The 20,252-nt window shown below is 40.4% G+C and overlaps 1 protein-coding gene across 2 annotated transcripts in view; it reads right to left on the bottom strand.

Moving 5' to 3' along the window:
- Positions 1-20,024, bottom strand: part of Pafah1b1 (platelet activating factor acetylhydrolase 1b regulatory subunit 1) — a 49,091-nt gene extending 29,067 nt beyond the window's left edge. The window contains exon 1 of one of the 2 annotated variants that reach the window (XM_038325692.2): positions 19,752-20,024. The gene's annotated coding sequence lies outside the window, so the exon portion shown is untranslated. Of the gene's footprint in view, positions 1-18,951; positions 19,350-19,751 lie in introns of those variants that run through there. The other variant, XM_038325693.2, reaches the window with a different exon arrangement.
- Positions 20,025-20,252: the final 228 nt, after the last annotated feature.

Here is a 20,252-nt window from a genome sequence, read left to right as displayed (position 1 = left end):
AGAGAAACCCTGTCTTGAAAACACCTTCCCTGCAAAATCAAATCACCATTCATTAAAAAAAAAAAAATTGAGGCCAGTCTGGGATGTATGAAACCCTGCCTTTAAAAAAAAAAAAAAAAAAAAAAGGCAGCAGGGTGGTGGTGGCACATGCCTTTAATCCCAGCTTTAATCCCAGCACTCTGGAGCAAAGGCAGGCGGATCTCTGTTAGTTTGAGGCCAGCCTGGTCTACAGAGCGAGTTCCAGTTCAGGTTCCAAAGCTTAACAGAGAAACCCTGTCTCCAAATAAATAAATAAATAAATAGATAGATAGATAAATAAATAAATAAATAAATAAATAAAAAAGAGTCCAAACTAACAAAATCCACTGCTTTAAAATAGAAGAGAGCCGGGCTATGGTGGGGCACGCCTTTAATCCCAGCACTCGGGAGGCAAAGGCAGGTGGATCTCTGTGAATTCAAGGCCAGCCTGGTCTACAAGAGCTAGTTTCAGGGCAAGCTCCAAAACTACAGAGAAACCCTGTCTTGAAAAACCTGAATGAATGAAGAAAGAAAGAAAGAAAGAAAGAAAGAAAGAAAGAAAGAAAGAAAGAAAGAAAGAATAGAAGAGAAAAGAACTTTAGTAATACTTAATAAAACACTCACGTGCCAAGCAGTGGTAGGGAATACCTTTAATCCTAGCACCCTAGCACTCTGGAGGCAGAAGCAGGTGGATCTCTTTCAGGTCAGCCTCGTCTACAGATCAAGTTCCAGGGCTACTCAGAGAAACCTTGTTTTGAAAAATAACGAATGAATGAATGAATGAATGAATGAATGAAAAAGCCATTCATGGAAGGGGTTGGAGAGATGGCTCAGGTTAAGAATTCATCTTGTTCTTTCAGGGGATTCCAGCTTGGTTCCCATCACTCAGGCCTGTAATTCTAGCTCAGGGAATCTGAAGGCCTCTTTTGCCCTCCACAGATGAGAATCAGCACACAACTGGCATACATTTACACAAACACATACACACATAAATCAGTGCAGTTCTCTAACTAGAGAAGAATGTTCTCAAACTGATGCATCATGATGACTGTTTAGGAAATAATAAACCATATTAAAGCAAGAAAAGGAAATAAGTGATGACAGGCCTCGGACTAGGACGGAAGCAATGGGAATGATTTGAGTCTCATAGCCAAAGTGCACTTAGAGGAGATGGCCTTTTTTTTTCTAACAGTTCACTATTTGCTCTTGGTCTCGAAGATGGTATTCTCTTTTTCTATCTGTTGTGTTCATAAGCACACTTGTGTACATGTGGCGGACTGGGGCTGATGTCGCGTGTCTTTCCTCTATCACTTTCCACCTTGTATTTTTAAGGTTCCAGGGCTTACCAATTAATTATACTGGCTAGCCAGTGAGCTCCAGGAATGGGCATATCTCTGTCCTACCTCTGGGTTTCGATGCAACCACATACGTTTTTATGTGGGTGCTGGGGATCCAAACTCAAGTTGTTATGCTTGTGCCATAACAAGCACTTTACCCACTGAGCCATGATCCCAGCCCCAAAGATGGTTTTCTCTAGGGTATGATCTTAGTCCTAAAGGCAGATTCCATTTCTATTAAAGGGCAACTCCTCAGCAATTTTTATAAAAGCAATGTTCCTCAACTGATTTCTAATTTATTACCTCCCAAACTAATGTTTGTCTCCACTTGTACAAACAACTTAGAAATCAGGCTGGCAAGATGGCTTTCAAGTAAGGTGCTTACCATCAAGCCTAATGATCTGCACTCCATGCATCCCACAAAGTGGAAGAGGAAAACCAACTCCTGAAAATTGTTCTCTGACCACCATACATGAGCTATGGCATGTATGCACATATACACATGCATAAAAAGAAAAAATAAAAAAAGAACTAGGTAATAATGTTAAGGACACTCTCTGCCCTTAAGAAAAAAAATAAGTAAAGGCATAAGCTAAACGTATTTATTCATTACCTATCTTGCTAGACCCTATACTGTAATGAAGATTAATAAGATGCAATCAACTAAAGGAAGACAAATCCAGTTAAAAGCTGGGAGGATAGGAATGGGAACGAGGGAATAAAAAACACTGTCAGAACTGTTCTAAATGACCAAGCAGCATTATAAACTAAAAGATTTTAAAAGGAGATAGAGAACTGGTTGACAATTCTTTGAAGCAGGTTTTGGAAAAGAAAAAAATAATATGAAAAAAATATTCAAGTTCAAATTTTTGAGTAGTTAGGGAATACAGTATTACTAGAATGGCTAAAGACAGCAAACAGCTACAAAAAGCTGAATAATCTGTACTCTAAATTCCAGAGATTAACAGTGACAAAATAAAAACATGTAGTTCTCGTAAAGAAAACAAAATTTACTTCTAAATAAAGGTGAATCATGCTTTGGGAAAAGGCAAAACAGTATTTGATATGGGTATTAGTAAAACCCTTAACACCAGAGCATACTTACAATCCTCAGCACTTGGAGGCTGAGATAATTCTGTCAAAGCAATCTCTTTTCAGCAGTATACAGTTTTTCTGAGTCTCTCTGCTAATAACTATACTGAATACTCTGGAAGCATATGCTCTGTATTAGCAGGATGGCACACATATTTAATCAAACCCAGCACTAGGGAGGCAGAAGTAAGTGGACCTCTGTACTCTGCAAGTTCGAGGACAGCCTCTAGCTAGCATCAAATTCCAGGCCAAACCAGACAGTGGTGGCACACATCTTCAATCCCAACACTTGGGAGGCACAGGCAGGTGGATCTCTGTGAGTTTGAGGCCAGTCTGGTTTAAACGAGCTAATTCCAGGACAGGCTCCAAAGTTAGAGAAACCCTGTCTAGAAAGAGAAGAAAAAAAAAAAAATTCTGGACCATTCATGGCTACAAGATAAAGATATGTATGTATGTCAACTTTAAATCCTTCTGCTTAAAACCTTTCTAGCGTTAGGTGGTGGTGGCACATACCTTTGATCACAGCACTTGGGAGGCAGAAGCAGTTGAATATCTTGAGTTTGAGGCCAGCCTGGTCTATAGAGCTAATTTCAGGACAGCAAGGACTACATTAAAAACAAACAAACAAACAAACAAACAAAAAACAACAAAAGTCTCCAAAAACTATTAACAAAAGCAGAACACCTTTCTAGAACCTGAATGTTTAGAACAATAAATACCTGGCATTTGAACAGAACTCCATGATTTACGAACAGTTCTGTGTCTTTTTAATCTAATTCAACAACACTGTAGGGTGGCCCTAAATTATCTGGACACAAAAAAGTTATGAATCACAAATTATTGTCTATAGATAATACAAGTGGTAAAATGAAGAAAAGTTGCAAACTTTCTTTCATTTTATTATTATTATTGAAACAGTCTTATTGTGCAGGCCCTGAACCTAGATATCCTATCCTTTCTTAGCCTGAGATTAAAGGCATGCACCTCTAAGCCCAGCTTTGCTTATATGGTAAAAATGTAAAGTTGCTGAAGCTTTGTCTAATTTTCCATGATGATCTGAAAAAAGATAATGTAAAGTATGTAATTTTAAATATAGTTTAAATATTGCTTAGCTATACAAGGCCAAGAGAGACATATTTACAAACTTACTCTGACCTGAAAGTGACCAGCATGCAACCTCTGGTTGGTTAAGTAACTGGATAAACTCAGGTTGTTTCTATGGTCCAGAAAATGGGGTAGGAGGTGGAGGGAATTCAGGGATATGTGATCTAAAATTGATGCCAAAAATGTTATTCTTTATTAAATACAAACCATGGAAATTGCTAAGGAAAAAATTACCAATTAATTTAAGATGAACTGAATGCAAAACAAGCTATCTCATCTGCAAATATTTTATACATATTCACAGCAGTACTCTAATAGTGCAATGTTAGAAACAGTTTAAGTCTTATTTCTGAAATCTACCTAGAAAACACTTTACTAGATGAAAATATATGGTACAAGATTCACAGAAAGCCTAAAAATCTACACAGTATCACTCACATTGTTTATTGATAGGCACATGTATACAAGTATAAAAACCAAGCCAGAGAGGTAAAAGCAGGTAAAAGGCACTCATCACCAATCTTGACAATCTGAGCTCTAATTCCAAGACCCACAGGGCGGAAGGAAGAAACAACTCCAAATGCACGAATGCACGCACTCTGTTTTGTTTTCTAAAGGCATATACAGCCAGGTGGGGTAGCACATGTCTTTAACCCTAGCACTCAGGAGGCAGAGGCCAGCCTGGTCTACATAGTGAGATTCTGTCTCAAACAAACAAAAAAGGAACATATACAAGTGAGAGGAATACCCCTGGAAAAAAACATGGCATGCAGAAAAGGCACAAAAGGGATATAAACTGTAACTTCAATACCATTTTTTTTCTTTTCTTCCTATTTATTTATTTATTTATGGACAGGATTTCTCTGTGTAACAGCCCTAACTGTCCTTGAACTCAAAGAGATCCACCTGCCTCTACCTCTTGAATGCTGCTGGGTTAAAGGCATGCTTCCCTGCCCCAGTTATTTTTTTTTAAAGCTTCGAGAGTAAAGCATTTTGTTATATTACTGTTAAGTACTTTTTTTGTTTAACATATAATAAAAAATAAAATGGTGCTATAGAGATGCTGCAGAGACCCAAAATTGGCTCCTAACATGCACATTTGCACATTGTATGGATCACAACTGTCTTCAGCTCCAGAGGATTGGCCTCTGTGGCAACTGCATTCATATGTACAAATCAAAACACACAATTTAAAAACATAAAACTTGGGTGAGTAGCACACACTTTTAACCCCAGCACTCAGGAAGCAGAGGCAGGCAGATATCTAAATTAGATGCCAGCCTGGTCTACTGGTCTACATAGTGAGTTCCAGGACAGCCAGGGCTATGTAGACACCCTGCCTCAATAATAATAATAATAATAATAATAATAATAATAATAATAATAATAATAATAATAATAAGTCGCATTCCAAAGAAGTAAAAATTTTAAGAATATTTTTGGCTGTGCATAGGTCCTGTTAAGAGTCAGACTGAGTTAGTCCTACGAGGGGGGGAGATGTTTCAAGACAGGGTGCCACCACTGCCCAGCAGGCACCACCATTTCTGACCAGTTCTGGTGTCTTGCTGCATAGAATTTGGAGTCAAGCAGTCATGGTTTAAAATCATTTTGGGGGCCAAAAGGTAAAAGCTCAGTGGTAGAATGTGTGCCTCATGTGAGTCCCTAATTTCTCACCATTGGAAGCAAAATAAATCATCTTGGTCATTCATAAACTGACCCTGAGTAAATTATCAAACTTCCTAATGGCTATTTTGTTCATCTCTTTAAGGTTAGTATGACCCAAATGACTTGAACACTCACGACAAGGTTTAATGAAAAGAATTATAAACAGGGGAATCTAACCTCAGATATCCCTCATATGGCTTAGAAAGAGTGAAGTGGGGCAATGACAGTAATTTTATTTTTACCTACAAAAGCAATGTAAGAGACTGTCCAAGCACAGAGAAAAAAATCAGTTTCAACATCACAAGATAGTACAAAAAACAGGTAAATTATTCATCACTTTATCTTAAAAATGTTTTTTTTAATTATTGCTACTCTAATAACAATGAATAGTTACTAAGTACTTACTATGTGCTAGGTGTCATTCCCGGGCTATTTAAATACACTGACTCATCTGATACATGAGGTGAAACATTTTATACAAGCTATTTTTAAAATGGCATCATGAATTCAAAGAAAAAGTTTCTTTCAGATAACATTGGAAAGGTTGCCTGGAAAAGGACAATCTGCTATTCAGGCTTAAATGATTCTGAGGGCCTGGAGGTAGTAGTGAATGCCTTTAGTCCCAGCAGCATTCAAGAGGCAGAGGCAGGTGATCTCTGTGAGTTCGAGGGCAGCCTGGTCTACAGAGTGAGTTCTAGGACAGGCTCCAAAGCTATAAAGAGAAACTCGAGAAATTCAGTTTTGAAAAACAAAAACTTCAGAAGAAGTAAAAGCTAGTTCCAGGACCACTAGGGCTGTTACACAGAGAAACTGTCATGGAGGTGGAGGTAGGGGTAGAATAAGAAGTAATTGAAGCTGGCGGTGGTGGCCCATGCCTTTAATCCCAGGACACAGAAAGCAGAGAGAGACAGGAGGATCTCTTGAGTTTGAGGCCAGCCTAGTTCCAGGACAGCCAAAGCCATACAGAAAAACCCTGTCTCGAAAAAACAAACAAAACAACAGCAACAAAAGAAAAAGCAATTGGAGCTAGAGCAGACACTGGATAAGATCATTAAGATAGTGGAACAGCAACATATTGTAAACTCCTTACATGTAATGTACGCTGGTAAAGTTTGGGAGAGGAGATTGTGGATAGGCTGGAAAATTACACAAGCCAAATTGATATAACTTACATGTTCTGTATAGCTAGTAGGCAAACTGGAAGTCATTAAACAAGTTCAAACAATGGTTAGCATTCTGATTAGCTGTGTATTACAGTTTATATGGGTGGCAACAAAGATGACTGATTGCAGCGTGGAGGTCACATTTTTTTCAGGAAAGAATTACTGCTTGAAATAGTGACAGTGAAGACTGTTGACTGGAGAAAGGATCAGGAAGTAGAATTGTAAATGCTTAGTTCAGAAGAAAGAAATATGTAGATAGTTTGTAGCTTGAGTGAGGAAATGGAATTGAGAAACAATATACAGAATAAGAGGAATCGTATAAAATGGTAAATCTGCTAAATTTTCCTAAACCGTATCCAATTTTCATTTTCTTTTAAAATTTTATTTTGTATATGTGAATGTTCTGCTTGCATTTATATCTGTGTACCATGTTTGTGCCTGGTACTAGAGGAGGCCAAGAGAGGATGTTGGATTTCTGGAACTGGAGTTTGAGAAGTAGTGGGTTGCAGGTCCTCTGGATGAATAGCCAGTGGTCTTAACAAGTATCTCTCCAGCTTTTTTTAAATTAATTAATTAATTTTATTTTCTTAAGGCAGAACAGGCCTGAAAAATTGGATTCAAACTCAAACCCATCTTCACTGAGGGCTGGGATTATGTTCTATCATCATAACCTGTTCTCAAGTCACCTTTTTGCTAAACTTATCCCCCCTACCCCTTTTTGTTTTTAAAGACAGGGTCTCAACATAAGTCCTGAAAATTCTGGAATTCACTATGTAACTCATGCTAGTCTTGAAACATCTGCCTGCCTCTGTCTCCCAAGTGCTGGGATTACAGAGGTGTACCACCACACCAAACTCTATCTTATATGCTTGTTTTTTGGTTTTTCGAGACAGAGTTTCTCTATAATTTAGGAGCCTACGTGGAACTAGCTCTTATAGACCAGGCTGGCCTCGAACTCACAGAGATCCTCCTGCCTCTACCTCCCAAGTGCTGGGATTAAAGGTGTGCACCACCACCACTCAGCCCAAACTCGACTTTTTATTGTCTTTCATTATCTATGGATATGGGAATGTAAAAAGTCTTCATGGCAAAATTTGGTGCTGAATAGATGTTAGTTTAGTAATAAATGGTATTCTTTACTTTTTGAAAAGTCATTTTTCTTTTTATGATCATTTTTCTATTCTGTGTGTGTTTGTGTGTGTACATGTTTTGGCATGCACAAATTGGTGCTAATGCATATGTGAACATGTAGGCCAGAGGCTGATATATCTTCCTCAATTGCTTTCTTCCTTTTTTATTTGTTGTTTTGTTTTTGAGATAGGGTCTCTTTGTGTAGCTGTGGTTGTCCTGGAACTCGCTCTGTAGACCAGGCTGGCATCAAACTTAGAGATCCGCCTGCCTCTGCCTCCTGAGCACTGGGATTAAAGATGTGTGCCACCACTGCCCAGCTTTCTACCTTATAAGAAAATGTATTATTTGATGATTTCATTTAAGTGTATAATGTCACTGTCATTTCCACACTCCACTATTATCCTCTCTCAAGCCCTATCCTTTTTATTTTTGCCAGCCACATCTCCTGTAGTTTAGCCTTAGGACGCTGATGTATGTTTATTGTTACTTCCAGACCTCATGGAGGTGTTTGTACTCTTTTACTCAAACTCACAGAGATCGCCTGCCTCTGCCTCAAGTGCTTGAATTTGGGGCGTGCACCACCACCACCCAGCCCAATTGCTATTTCTTAAAGAGACATTTCAAAACGAAAAGAGAATCTCAAAATTCATCTTTCAAACATAATCCAAGGGGTGCTGCAATTAGCCTAACAAACATATCATACACAAAGTTTCTAACAAGACGCAAATATAAAAACATTATGTAAACACTAAATTTCCTATTTAATCATTTATTAAGAATCTAAACAATGCCAAAGCTACAAAAAGAAACTAAACCCTTGGGTTGGGAGAGATGGTGGAGGAAGAATCTAAAAGTCTGAGTATTGTGACATAAACCATCTGATTCCAGCATTTGGAAGGTAGAGACAAGAGAATCTCTGTGAGTTCAAGGCCACCTTGACCTACAAGAGTTCCAGTATATGACTATATAGAGACTCTGTGTCAAAAGAACTTGTTATTCTTGAACAGGACCCCAGACTGGGCTCCAGTGCTCACATGGTAATTCACAATTGCCTATAACTCCAGTTCTAAGGAATTCTACCTCTTTTGACTTCTGAGGGCTCCTACACACATATGGTATAAAAACAAATGTTCGGGTTCTAATTAGTCAAAATACTCTTTTAAAAAACTGAAGTACTAAATCTTATTTGGGGCCATCTATAATGGTATATACTTTAATTCTAGCTTTAGTGCAGGAGTTGCAGGCTAAGACTAGACCACATTACAAGATGGATCTCTCTGAGCTCCAGGCCAAGCAGAGATACCTAGTGAAAACCTGCCTTAACACCTACCCACAATAAAACACCAAGATCCTGATATTAAAAAAAAAGAAACAAACCTATAGTAATTATATTAATGGACTGGAAAGATGGCTCAGAGGTTAAGAGCTGATCTTCCAGAGGCCCTGAGTTCAATTCCCAGCAACCACATGGTGGCTCACAACCATCTACAATGAGATCTGGCGCCCTCTTCTGGCCTGCAGGTACACATGCAGTCAGAATACTGTATACATAATAAATAAGAGAGAAATTGAAAAAATAATTATATTGATGATTGTATATGGTTAAACTATATAGTAAGGCAATTCTCTTATTTAAAAAAAATCTTGGGCTGGAGAGGATGGTTCGGCAATTAGAAACACTCCTTCTTACAGAGAACCTGGGTTTGATTCCTAGCACTCATATGGTGGCTCATAACCACCTGCAATTTCCCTGTTCCAGGGAATCCAACAATCTCTTCCAATTTCCCTATTCCCGGGAATCTAACACTCTCTTCTGCCCTCTGTGAGTATACATATACAGACAAAACATTCATACACAAAAAATCAATTTAAAAAAAGTAAAAGAATACTACAAGGACAAGGGACCCAAGAACTGGTGGTACACACCTTTATTATCAACACTCTGGAGGCAGAAGCAACCAGATTTCTGAGTTCAAGGTCAGCCTGGTCTACAGAGTGAGTTGTAGGACAGTCAAGGCTACACAGAGAAACCCTGTCTCGAAAAATCGAAACAAAGAAAAGGATCAAATCAACCTAATAAAGAGAGTAAAGAGGGGGCAATAAAGAAAGAGAGGACAAGAGAAAGAGAAAGAGAAAATGAAGAAAAGACCTGTGGTCGAACAGCTGCCTAGCAGGTAAGACCCTCTGATTTATATCAGGCACCAAGTATATGCTTTATTCAACAGCTTAATATTTTTCTAACACTAAATAAATAGCTTTTCTGTACCTTTCAGAATTAAGCTAATCAGTCTAGCCTGGTGACAACCATGTCTGTCACCTCATCCACTCAAGAAGCAGGAGAATCCTAAACTGAAAGACAGATTGAGCTTATACAGAGAATTCAAGGCCAGTTTGGGTAGTGAGATTTTATCTAAAAACAAAAAGGCAGCTGGAGGCCAAAGAAACTCTCAAAGGATAAAACACTTTACCACCAAGCCTGAGAACTAGAGTCTGACCCCTTTAAATCACAGTGTAGGAGAGAACAGACTCCTATACCCGGTCTCCTCACCTCCACATGTCCACTATGATAATCATGCATACACACAAAATAAATAAAAAGCAAGTAAGTAGGTAAATAAATGTAAAAGGGGGGGCTGGGGATATGTGCAGCTCATCATTGGCTCACTTGCCTAATATGTGTAAGTTCCTAGATTCAAATCCCCTAATAACAGTCTCGTTTTTACCCTTTGCTTTTTGATATAGGGTCTTGCTAGGTAGTCCAGTCTAGTGCTGACATTCCTATGGCCAGCACCAGCTTTTGATAAAATAAAAATAAGAAAAGATGCATAAACAGAAGATATCCTTTAATGACGCAACAAAGGATGAGTGAATGGCCCAATAAGAGGCAGCTTGCCTCATCTGTGAGAGGCACTGAATTGAATATCAACACTGGAAGGGGAAAAACCAAAACAAAAGTACCACCCACTCAGCAGGGTAGGGTCACAAGTCCAGGATCATCCTCCACTAGTTTCAGGTCAGTCTGGGCTACATGAGACCCCATATTTTAATTTTTTTTTTGTTGTTGTTGTTTTTCGAGACAGGGTTTCACTGTAGTTTTAGAGCCTGTCCTGGAACTAGCTCTTGTAGACCAGGCTGGCCTCGAACTCGCAGAGATCCGCCTGCCTCTGCCTCCCAAGTGCTGGGATTAAAGGCGTGCGCCACCACTGCCCGGCCCCATATTTTAATTTTTAAAAAATTAGCAACTGCTACCAGACAGGGTGGTACTTGAGCCCATAACCCCCAGCAATCAGGAGATTAAGGCAGGGCTTCAAGTACTGGATGTGGACCAGACATGGTAACATGCACCTTGAGTAGCAGCACTTGGAAGGCAAAGGCAAGTGGATATCTTTGAATTCAAGGCCCATTGCTTCCTACATAGTGAGTTCCAGGCCAGCCAGGACTACACACTGAGTCCCTATCTTCTAAACAAAACAAAACAAAACAAAAAAAAAACATTATCAGGCTCAGGCATGATGACACACATCTTTAATTCTAGCACTATGAGAGAAGCAGGCCACTCTTGATGAGTTCAAGACCAGCTAGGAACACATAGTAAGGCCTTTCTTCCAAAAAAATAAAGAGAATTAAAAAAAAAACAACTAGGCTAGAGATACTGCTCAGTAATAAAACACTTTGCCTAGCATGCTATGTTTAAGGCTCCAGATTCAATATCCAGCATCGAAACCAAACGAAACAAAACAAAACAAAAACATAGCCATCTCTGTCATAAATTTCAACTATCCACAATGTACAAATCATAAAACTTTTTTTAAATTATTGTGTGCCTGCCTGCAAGAATGATGTACGCACAAGGGCCCATATGCCTTGGTGCAGCGGCAAAGGTCAGAAGGACTATGTGGAATGATTCTATCCTTGCATGTAGGTTCTGGGGATCCAACTCAGGTTATCAGGCTTTCACAGTGGTTTTTAATAATTGAGCTAGTAGCCGGGCGGTGGTGGCGCACGCCTTTAATCCCAGCACTCGGGAGGCAGAGGCAGGCGGATCTCTGTGAGTTCAAGGCCAGCCTGGTCTACAAGAGCTAGTTCCAGGACAGGCTCTAAAACTACAGTGAAACCCTGTCTCGAAAAACAAAAACAAACAAAAAAAAAAAAAAAAAATTGAGCTAGTTTGTTGGCTTCAAACATAAAACTTTTTATAATGTTTTCAAAAGTTAAAATTATTTGGCCTAGGGAGTGCAGCTCAGCGATAAAAGCATATCCTCAGAGACTTCATAAAGCCCTACGTTTTTGTTCTGTTCTGGTTTTTCAAGATAGGGTTTCTCTGGGTAGCCCTGGCTATTCTAGAACTTGCTCTGTAAACCAAGCTGGCCTCTTAACTCAAATGAGATCCGCCTGCCTCTGCCTCCCAAGTGCTGAGTTTAAAGGCACATGCAACCACCACTTCGCTAAAATAATATTTTTAAGTATTATTTTAAAAATAATATTTTTAAATATTATTTAAAATATTTTAAATGCAAAATATCCAAAGCAGGATCAAAATTAACAAATACCAAATTAAACAATATAGGTAATAAATGCTACAGTTACCATTTTCAAAATTAAGATTAAAAAGGTTAGGGGGTGGGTTAAAGAAAAGAGAAACCCAAGTTTACACACTAGATCTATCTCATTATATGCTGCCTTTGCAAAATAAAAGTGTAAAGAGTTCTCTCACCAACCCTAGCACCTTAATACTTCTTGACTTCCCAGTCTCTAGAACTTTGTTTTCTTTAACGCTTATTTTTTTCTTTTCAAAAATTACTTAGTTTATTGGTGTTTTGTTTGTACGTATGCCTGTGTGAAGGTGTCAGATCCTCTGGAACTGGAGACACAGACAGTTGTGAGCTGCCGTGTGGGTGCTGAGAATTGAATCCTGGACCCCTGGAAGAGCAGCTAATGCTCTTCTTAACCACTGAACCATCCCTCCAGTCCCTCAAGGTTTATTTTAAATATAAGAAGCAAAACATTAGCCTGCACTTGCTCAATGAAAGCTAGTGCATTATACCAGTCAAAATGAAAAATTTTCAAATTATACCCTGATGAAGGCAGGTCTTCTATCAATCTGTTGATTTCATTGGCTAATTAATAAAGAAAACTGCTTGGCCTGATAGATTAGAACATAGGTGGGTGGAGTAGACAAAACAGAATGCTGGGAAGAAGGGAAGTGAGTCAGATGCGATGAAGCTCCAGCCCAAGATGGATGTAAGCTAGAATCTTCCCGATAAGCCACCACCTCGTGGTGCTACATAGATTATTAGATATGGGTTAAAGCAAGATATGTGAGAATTAACTAGTAAGAGGCTGAAACTAATGGGCCAGGCAGTGTTTAAATGAATACAGTTTGAGCCGGGCGGTGGTGGCGCAAGCCTTTAATCCCAGCACTCGGGAGGCAGAGGCAGGCGGATCTCTGAGTTCGAGGCCAGCCTGGTCTACAAGAGCTAGTTCCAGGACAGGCTCTAGAAACTACAGGGAAACCCTGTCTTGAAAAACCAAAAAAAAAAAAAAAAAAAAAAAAAAAAATAAAGTTTGTGTGTTGTTATTTCGGGGCATAAGCTAGTTGGGCAGCCGGGAGCCGGGTGGGACGAAAAGCAGGCCTGCTCACTGCTCCTCACTACAATACCCCTAAAACGTGACTATATTTAATATTTAGGAGAGAGAGAGAGAGAGAGAGACTGATTTTGAGGGGATGGCTCAGGATATAAAGCTGCTTACTGGTAAGTTTGGAGGACCGAATTTAACCTTTGGGACCCAAATAGCAAAAGCTGTCCTCTGATTTCTAATCATAATGTGGAATGTGCTTACACACCCACAACTAAATGAATGTAATTTTTAAAATGAGTTCATGAGAATTTTAGAATGTAAAAATGTTCACCTCTTAAATGGGTGACATCTGCTCTGTATGTTTGATTATGTGCCCTTAATATTTTTGCTTCATGGTATAAACATTCAAAAATCAAATTATTTTATAAATTTTTTGAAAAGTCAATCACTAGGAAAAGGAAATATTTGACCATGTAAGCTAGCACCCAGGTGCCACTCTAGCTACCACCTAAGTGACTTCAGGAGAAAAAAAACTCAGGAAATTTTAGTTCTCTCATATATGAAAATACCCATGTACCCAAAAGAGATGGGAAAGTAAGTTAAAACAGGTACCAAATTCAATAGTGACAAACTAGACAAATGTATGACACAGCTAAATGAGAACAGTTGAGAGACTATTTAGAAGATCCTTGACAAATTAATCCTGTTTTAACCAAAAGCCATCAATTTTTAAGGAAAAAAAAAAAGCAACCAAAATAATAAGTAGTATGGTGCCTGGGTCATAAAACACAAATACTAACTAAAATTTGTAACTCCTGTGCCAATGACAAAAATTAATAAACGTTAACTACAGTTCTATTTAACTGACTATAGAGCCAGGCGGTGGGGTGCACGCCTTTAATCCCAGCAAAGGCAGGCAGATCTCTGTGAATTTGAGGCCAGCCTTGTCTACAGAGAGAGTTCCATGACAGGCTCCAAAGCTACACAGAGAAACCCTGTGTCAAAAAACAAAACAACAGAAAAATGACTATGCCAACTGTCATACCAAACCAGTAATACTGTTAGAAAAATCCAAAAAGACTTCAGAGAAGATAATCATCGTGTTTACATAATATGATATAGCATCTTTCTTCAAGAAATACCCATTTCTCTTGAGAGGTTACAAGATGATAAGTTAAAGGCCAGGCTCAGTTATATTTTGAGTTCAAGGCCTGGGCCTTTGGAGACCCCACCTCCAAACAAAGAAAAGAAAGATACATTTCCAAAAATGGCTTTTAACATCTAGGACTCATCATTCTACAGCTAAGCATTTTCCGAATGTAAGCAAATTTGCTTTTCTCTTCAGTTTCTCATTGAAAAAAAAAAATCCTTAGTTTTATTTTAAACAGAAACTTTTCAAGTAAAAAAGTTATGGGTGTATTGCACAATACAAAACAGTGGCAAAGAATTTCCACTTCAAAATGATTCTTTCCAAAATATATAAAAACAGGTAATGTGGCCAGGTGGTGGCGGCTCATGCCTTTAATCCCAGCACTAGGTAGGCAGAGATGGGCAGATCTCTGTGAGTTGAAGGCCAGCCTGATCTACAAGAGTTCCAGGTGTCAAACTTTGAGAAAACTAACACTGACCCACAAAATCATTCAGTGACCTTTACTATAATCGTTATACAAATTATGTGTGAGTGTGTATCAATTTACATGCATGTTTTATAATTTATTTATATTTTATATAAGTATGAAAAAAAAGTTCCAGGACAGGCTCCAAAGCTACAGAGAAACCCTGTCTCAAAAAAACCAAAACAAACAAAATAAAGGTTATCGGTCATAAAATATTTTCATGACAAAAACTTCATTTACTTTTTAATTTAATTTTATTATTATTTTTTGCTTATTTTCGAGACAGGGCTTCTCTGTGTTGTATAATAGCCCTGGCTGTCTTGGAACTCGCGTTGTAAACCAGGCTAGCCTCAAACTCAGAGATCCACCTGCTTCTGCTTCCCAAATGCTGAGAACAGACTTTTGTTAGAAGCAAGTAAAAATTCTTTTCAGGAGTAACTTAGTGGTGGAGAAAATCCAATAGGAAAGCCTTGACTGAGTTCTAATCCCCACACCCCTACCCCCAGTCACATTTTAGGACCACAAAACAGATACAGCCATACAACCAGCTAACCTCAATTTCTTAAGGAAAAAAAAAGAGTAGGGGTGGCTGTAGCACAACTTTAGAATTGAATTTTCACTTTGTATATTTTGCTTTGGGCTTGTTTTTTATTTCTTTTTGTTCTTTGGGGGGGTGTTGGGGAAGACTGAGGCAGGAGGTCTATCTAACTATGTATCCCTGACTGGCGTAACAGTCACTATAAAGACCAGGCTGGCCTTGACCTTAGAGAGATCCACCTGCCTCTTCTCTGCCTCCAAGGTGCTGGAATAAACTTAAGTTAGCTCTATCACACGGGACTGGCAATATGGCTCAGAAGGTGAAGGTACTTGCCACCAAACCTGTTAACCTGAGTTTGGATCTTTGGGACTCACAGTGGAAGGAGAGAACCAACTCCTGAAAGCTCTTTTCTGACCTCCACAGACAACTCACACAAAATATAAAAAATGTAAACACACAGGCTGGAGAGATCCATCAGTGGTTCAAAGCACTTACTACTCTCACAGAGGACCAGAGTTTAAGTAGTCCCAGCACCCATGGACAGATTAAAACCACCTAAACTCCAGCTTCAGGGGATCCAACATCTCAAGCACTTCTACTCACTTGCACATACTCACAACTACCTACACACATACACATAATTAAAAATAAAAAAAAAAATCTGAAAAAGTTCTACCTTAATAATGACAGGGTCTACAATATCTATAGCTCAGATAATTGTGGACAATATGAACCAGATGTAAACAAAAAGGTCTCTTTTCTCCTAAAAACTTAAAATACAGGCATAAAGTTATTTACAAACATCAACACCTAGATACTCAGATAGTTTTGTATATAATCCAAGACAACAACATTTATTTTCCTTTTTTATTATGTACATGCACCAATCAGAGGACAAATTGTGGGAGATGGTTCTGCCTACCACGCGGATACTGGTGATCAAATCCATACTGTCAAGCTTTAACAGCAAGTGATAAACCATAAACCAACTCACCAACCCTACTTTCCTTTCCTTTTTTTTCCTAGTTTTCTGAAAGAGGGTTTCTCTGTGTAGCTCTGCTGTCCTGGAACTTGCTTTATAAACTAGGTTGGCCTAGAACGCCCACAGATCACCCTGCCTCTGCCTCCCAAGTGCTGGAAATAAAGGTGCAGGACTCCACTGCCTAACTACTTTCCTTTTCTTAAATACAACAAGGATGTTCTGAACTAGAAAACCAATAATTATGAGATACTTTCTATTACCAGAAACAAATCCTTTTCATGCTAGAGATATTTTATCCAGAAAGTTATATATAAAATAACTTTAAAAAAAAGATACCAAATGCTACTAAAAACAGTATGGTGACACATACACCTGTTTTACAGCACTCAGAAAGCTTCTAAGGCAGAAAGAAGCAGTTAGAGGACCAATAAGGATAAACAGGGAGAGATTATTAAGCCAGTTAAGGCTATGTAAACAGTGTTCTGCAACCCTATCACTGGCAGAGGGAAGATAACTATATGAGAATTCAAGGACAGGACTAGCTTCACAGCAAATTCAAGGCCAGCCTGGGCCTCGACTTTGACAAGACCCCATCTTAAAAGACGACGAGATGACTCAGTGGATAAAGATGTTTGCCACCAAACTTGCGTTCCATCCACAAGACCTACACAGTGGTAGAAAAGACGTGATCCCAGTAAGTTGGCGCACACAAACACACACAAGTGAATGAATGAATGAATGAATGAAAAAGAAATTCATCCCAACTTCATTTAAGTTTTTTAAGTATAGGATTGTGATTAATTTTTAAAACTCATTTCTTCAAACTAAGCAAGATTCTGACACATACCAGAAACATAAGCTCACATACACTGTACTCTTCCAACAAATTATCTGTAAGCTCCTGGGCAGGAGTTGGGTGGGGATTCACCATTAACTAGAAATAGTGGGGCTAGGGATATGTCAGACACAATCATCCAATGCAATAATAGCCTTTCTACTTTTCAACTAAAAATAACAAAATTGTAAAAATATATCCAAAGTTACAGACATAAGGTTCATCAAAATTATATTTGTCAAATTTAAAATTCTTTAAAGAACACAAGACACTAAAGTGAGCTATGTTCTTTTATCACAGAAAGTCCTACGTAAGAGGTAACACAAGAGAAAGGTCTATGTAAAGAGCTCTCGACACAAAACAACCATTATTTACTCATCTTTGATGCTCATTAAGAAATTAAAAAAAACTAAAAACAAGTATTCTTAACTAAATTTTTTTTGCAGTATACCATTCTTTTATTGCCAAATAGTCTAGGCATTAGTTAATTTAACACTCATTTGGTTAGAAAAATTAAAAACATTAACCAGGACATAAATGTAGATTTTTTTATACACACAGACAATAAGTACTTGTTTTAGAGCAGGGATGCTGCTTTTATTCCAATTATTCAAAGACCTTTTTGGGAAAAAAAAAGGTGGAAAACCTGAGTTTTTTTTAAGATCTACAACAGAGAAATGTCTTTGTTATAGCTACAATGAGTATCAAATAACCTTACAAATCATAAGGATGAAGAAAATACGATAAAAGGGCAAGCAAGCATTTCACAGCTTCTGCTGTCGCTCCCTTACTCCACCCAGTCCTCCTGGCTCAATGGCTGTTCACAGCATCCACAAATATTAACCCATTTTTAAGGAGGTGGGAGGATGTACCAAAACAGGGTGTGCTCCATCAAAACCAACATAGGAAGAAATATTCTGTGAAAAGCTGGTTCCCTTCTCTGACTTTTAAAATTATATATACCAGCTTTAAATTTATTGTAGGGAATCCTTCCCTCTGAACCAAACAATAATCTTTTAAATAGACTATGAAAAAATAAATTACCCTAAATACATATTCTGCTTTAATAAAACCACAATTTGGAACTGCCAATTATTTTGCAGAAAACTATTTCTGGTAAGATATCCATTAGAAATAAAGCTAGTTAGAACCTTAAAACCAAACCAATTTTTAAAGTTAAAGCTTTTAATGTATATTCAACATATTACTACTGTATCCAACTAAAAATATTCTTGATTAAGGGATTGAATCTGCAGCAATCAAGCTCTACTGAGGAGGGAGGGGGCAGAGGGGGGTACTAAGCAAACAGTGCCATGAAAAAACGAAGAGGGAAGACAATATTACCTGGTAAGAAGGCCCAAACAAAGTCTCTCCACGATCCCATCCCCAGAAAAGAAATTCACACAAAACAACCCACCCCCCAATAAAAGAGAATTGCTAAAATGACCTTTCTACTGTTGTTGTCTCTTTTAAAGGTTGTGAATCTTAAGGAGTGTGTGCTTAAAACTAAAGGTCGGAAAAAACAGTAGTATCTTTATTTTCTCACAACTACCTCTTAAGGAGAGGGGGATGGGAGGACCCTTGGCATGACATCGGCCATTGAGAATGAGACCACAAATTCGGTAGTCTCCTTCAAGCCCAATTTCTTAACCGAAGACTGATAGGAATTAGATTCAAATCCAACCTCAACGGAAAATTTCCTGCCCTCCTCCCAAGGAGTTTCTTGCTAAGTCACTGGGAAAAAAAAAAAAAAAAAAAAAAAAGAAAGAAAAGGCAGAATAACAAATAAAGCCAGGCACCTTGCTTTCTCAAGACAGTGAAAATCTCTCCTCCTCGCTGTTTGTGGAGGTAGTAAAAATAAGCCCACCATCTCAAGAAACATTTTCTCACCTGAGAGGCTAGAGAGGGTAAATAAATAATCACAGCGTTTCCTAATGGAGTGGAGACACGGGATGAAGGGAATGGCAGAAGGCCTCGGAGCTGCTCAGTGTTAGCAACGTCAAAAGGCAACTCCCGTGCAAGGAGCCAGTGGCAAAAAGGAAAATCCTGCCCGATTTGGAGGGTGGATGCTGCAGATCTTTACTGAGTGTAGAGGCTGAACCACCACCGCACCGGGGGGCCCAGGGGCTGGGCGGCGGGCCATCCTCCTCAGGTCGACCCCCAAGCTAAGGACAGGTGGGGAACCGGACGCCTGGAAGTGGCTGCCGGAGCCCCGGCGGCGAGCCGCCAGACCGGGGAGGGGTGGGGACTGCGGGGCTCGCTTCCGCGGCCCAGGAGGGCTGGGCCCTTTCCCCAAGATCAGAGAGCGACCTGCTCCCCACGCCCTTCCCACCCAAGAATACTTTTCTTGCTAAGTCACGGCGGCAGGAGGGCGATGCAGCCCGAGAGGCCTCGGGTGAAGCCGCGGCGGCCCGGGTAGCCCGCAGCCCGGGCCCGAGGACCAGAGCCAGGGCAGCGCCCTCCGCGGCCAGGCCCCCCTCCTCGGTGCCTCTCACTCAACGGCCGTCGCGGCCGCCATTTTGAGAGCGAGGAGAGGAGAAGAAGAAGGAGGAGGCAGCGGCGGCAGGGGGAGGGGAGAATGGGAGGGAGGGGACCGGCGCAGCCACATCGTCAGGCCGCCGGCCCGGCCCGCAGCCGCCCGAGCGCGGTAGAGGAGACAGAGGGGAGGGCGCAGAGCGTCGCCGCCTTACCGGAGCGCTGCACCGCCGCCTCCGCAGGGCCTCTTCCGTCCTTCACTCCCATCCACCGGCGGGGGAGGGGGAGGGAGAGGGAAGGGAGGAAGGAGGGAGGGAGGGAGGGAGGGGGAGGATGGCGCGCTGGGCCCGGTCCCGGGGAGGGGGAGGGGAGGGCCGCGGGCGGGCTCCTCAGCCGTTCCGGGGCTCGAGCCCTAGCCCGGCGCTCGCGCGTCTTCTCGCTCGCGCCCGAGCACTCCCCTCCGGCTCCTCCTCGCTCCCTGGACCCTCAAGTCGCTGCTCTTTCGCTCCCTCGCTCGCTATCTCGGCCGCCGGACCCCGCCGCCGCCCCGCCGCTCCAGCTCCGTCTGTCACAGGAGCTGCCCCAACGCCCTGACGTCACCGCGCTGCCGCCGCCCCAGACCCGCCAGGAAGAGGGAGGGGCGCGGAGGTGCTGGGGCGCATGCGCGGGCTGGGCCGAGTCTGGGCCGCGCTCCATTCCGCAGGGTGGGCTGGTCT

The sequence above is a fragment of the Arvicola amphibius genome, chromosome 4 (genome assembly GCF_903992535.2).
Source record: "Arvicola amphibius chromosome 4, mArvAmp1.2, whole genome shotgun sequence".
Lineage (NCBI taxonomy): Eukaryota > Metazoa > Chordata > Mammalia > Rodentia > Cricetidae > Arvicola > Arvicola amphibius.
The sequence above is the reverse complement of the archived record's forward strand: the minus strand, read 5'-3'. Positions and strand labels throughout refer to the sequence as shown.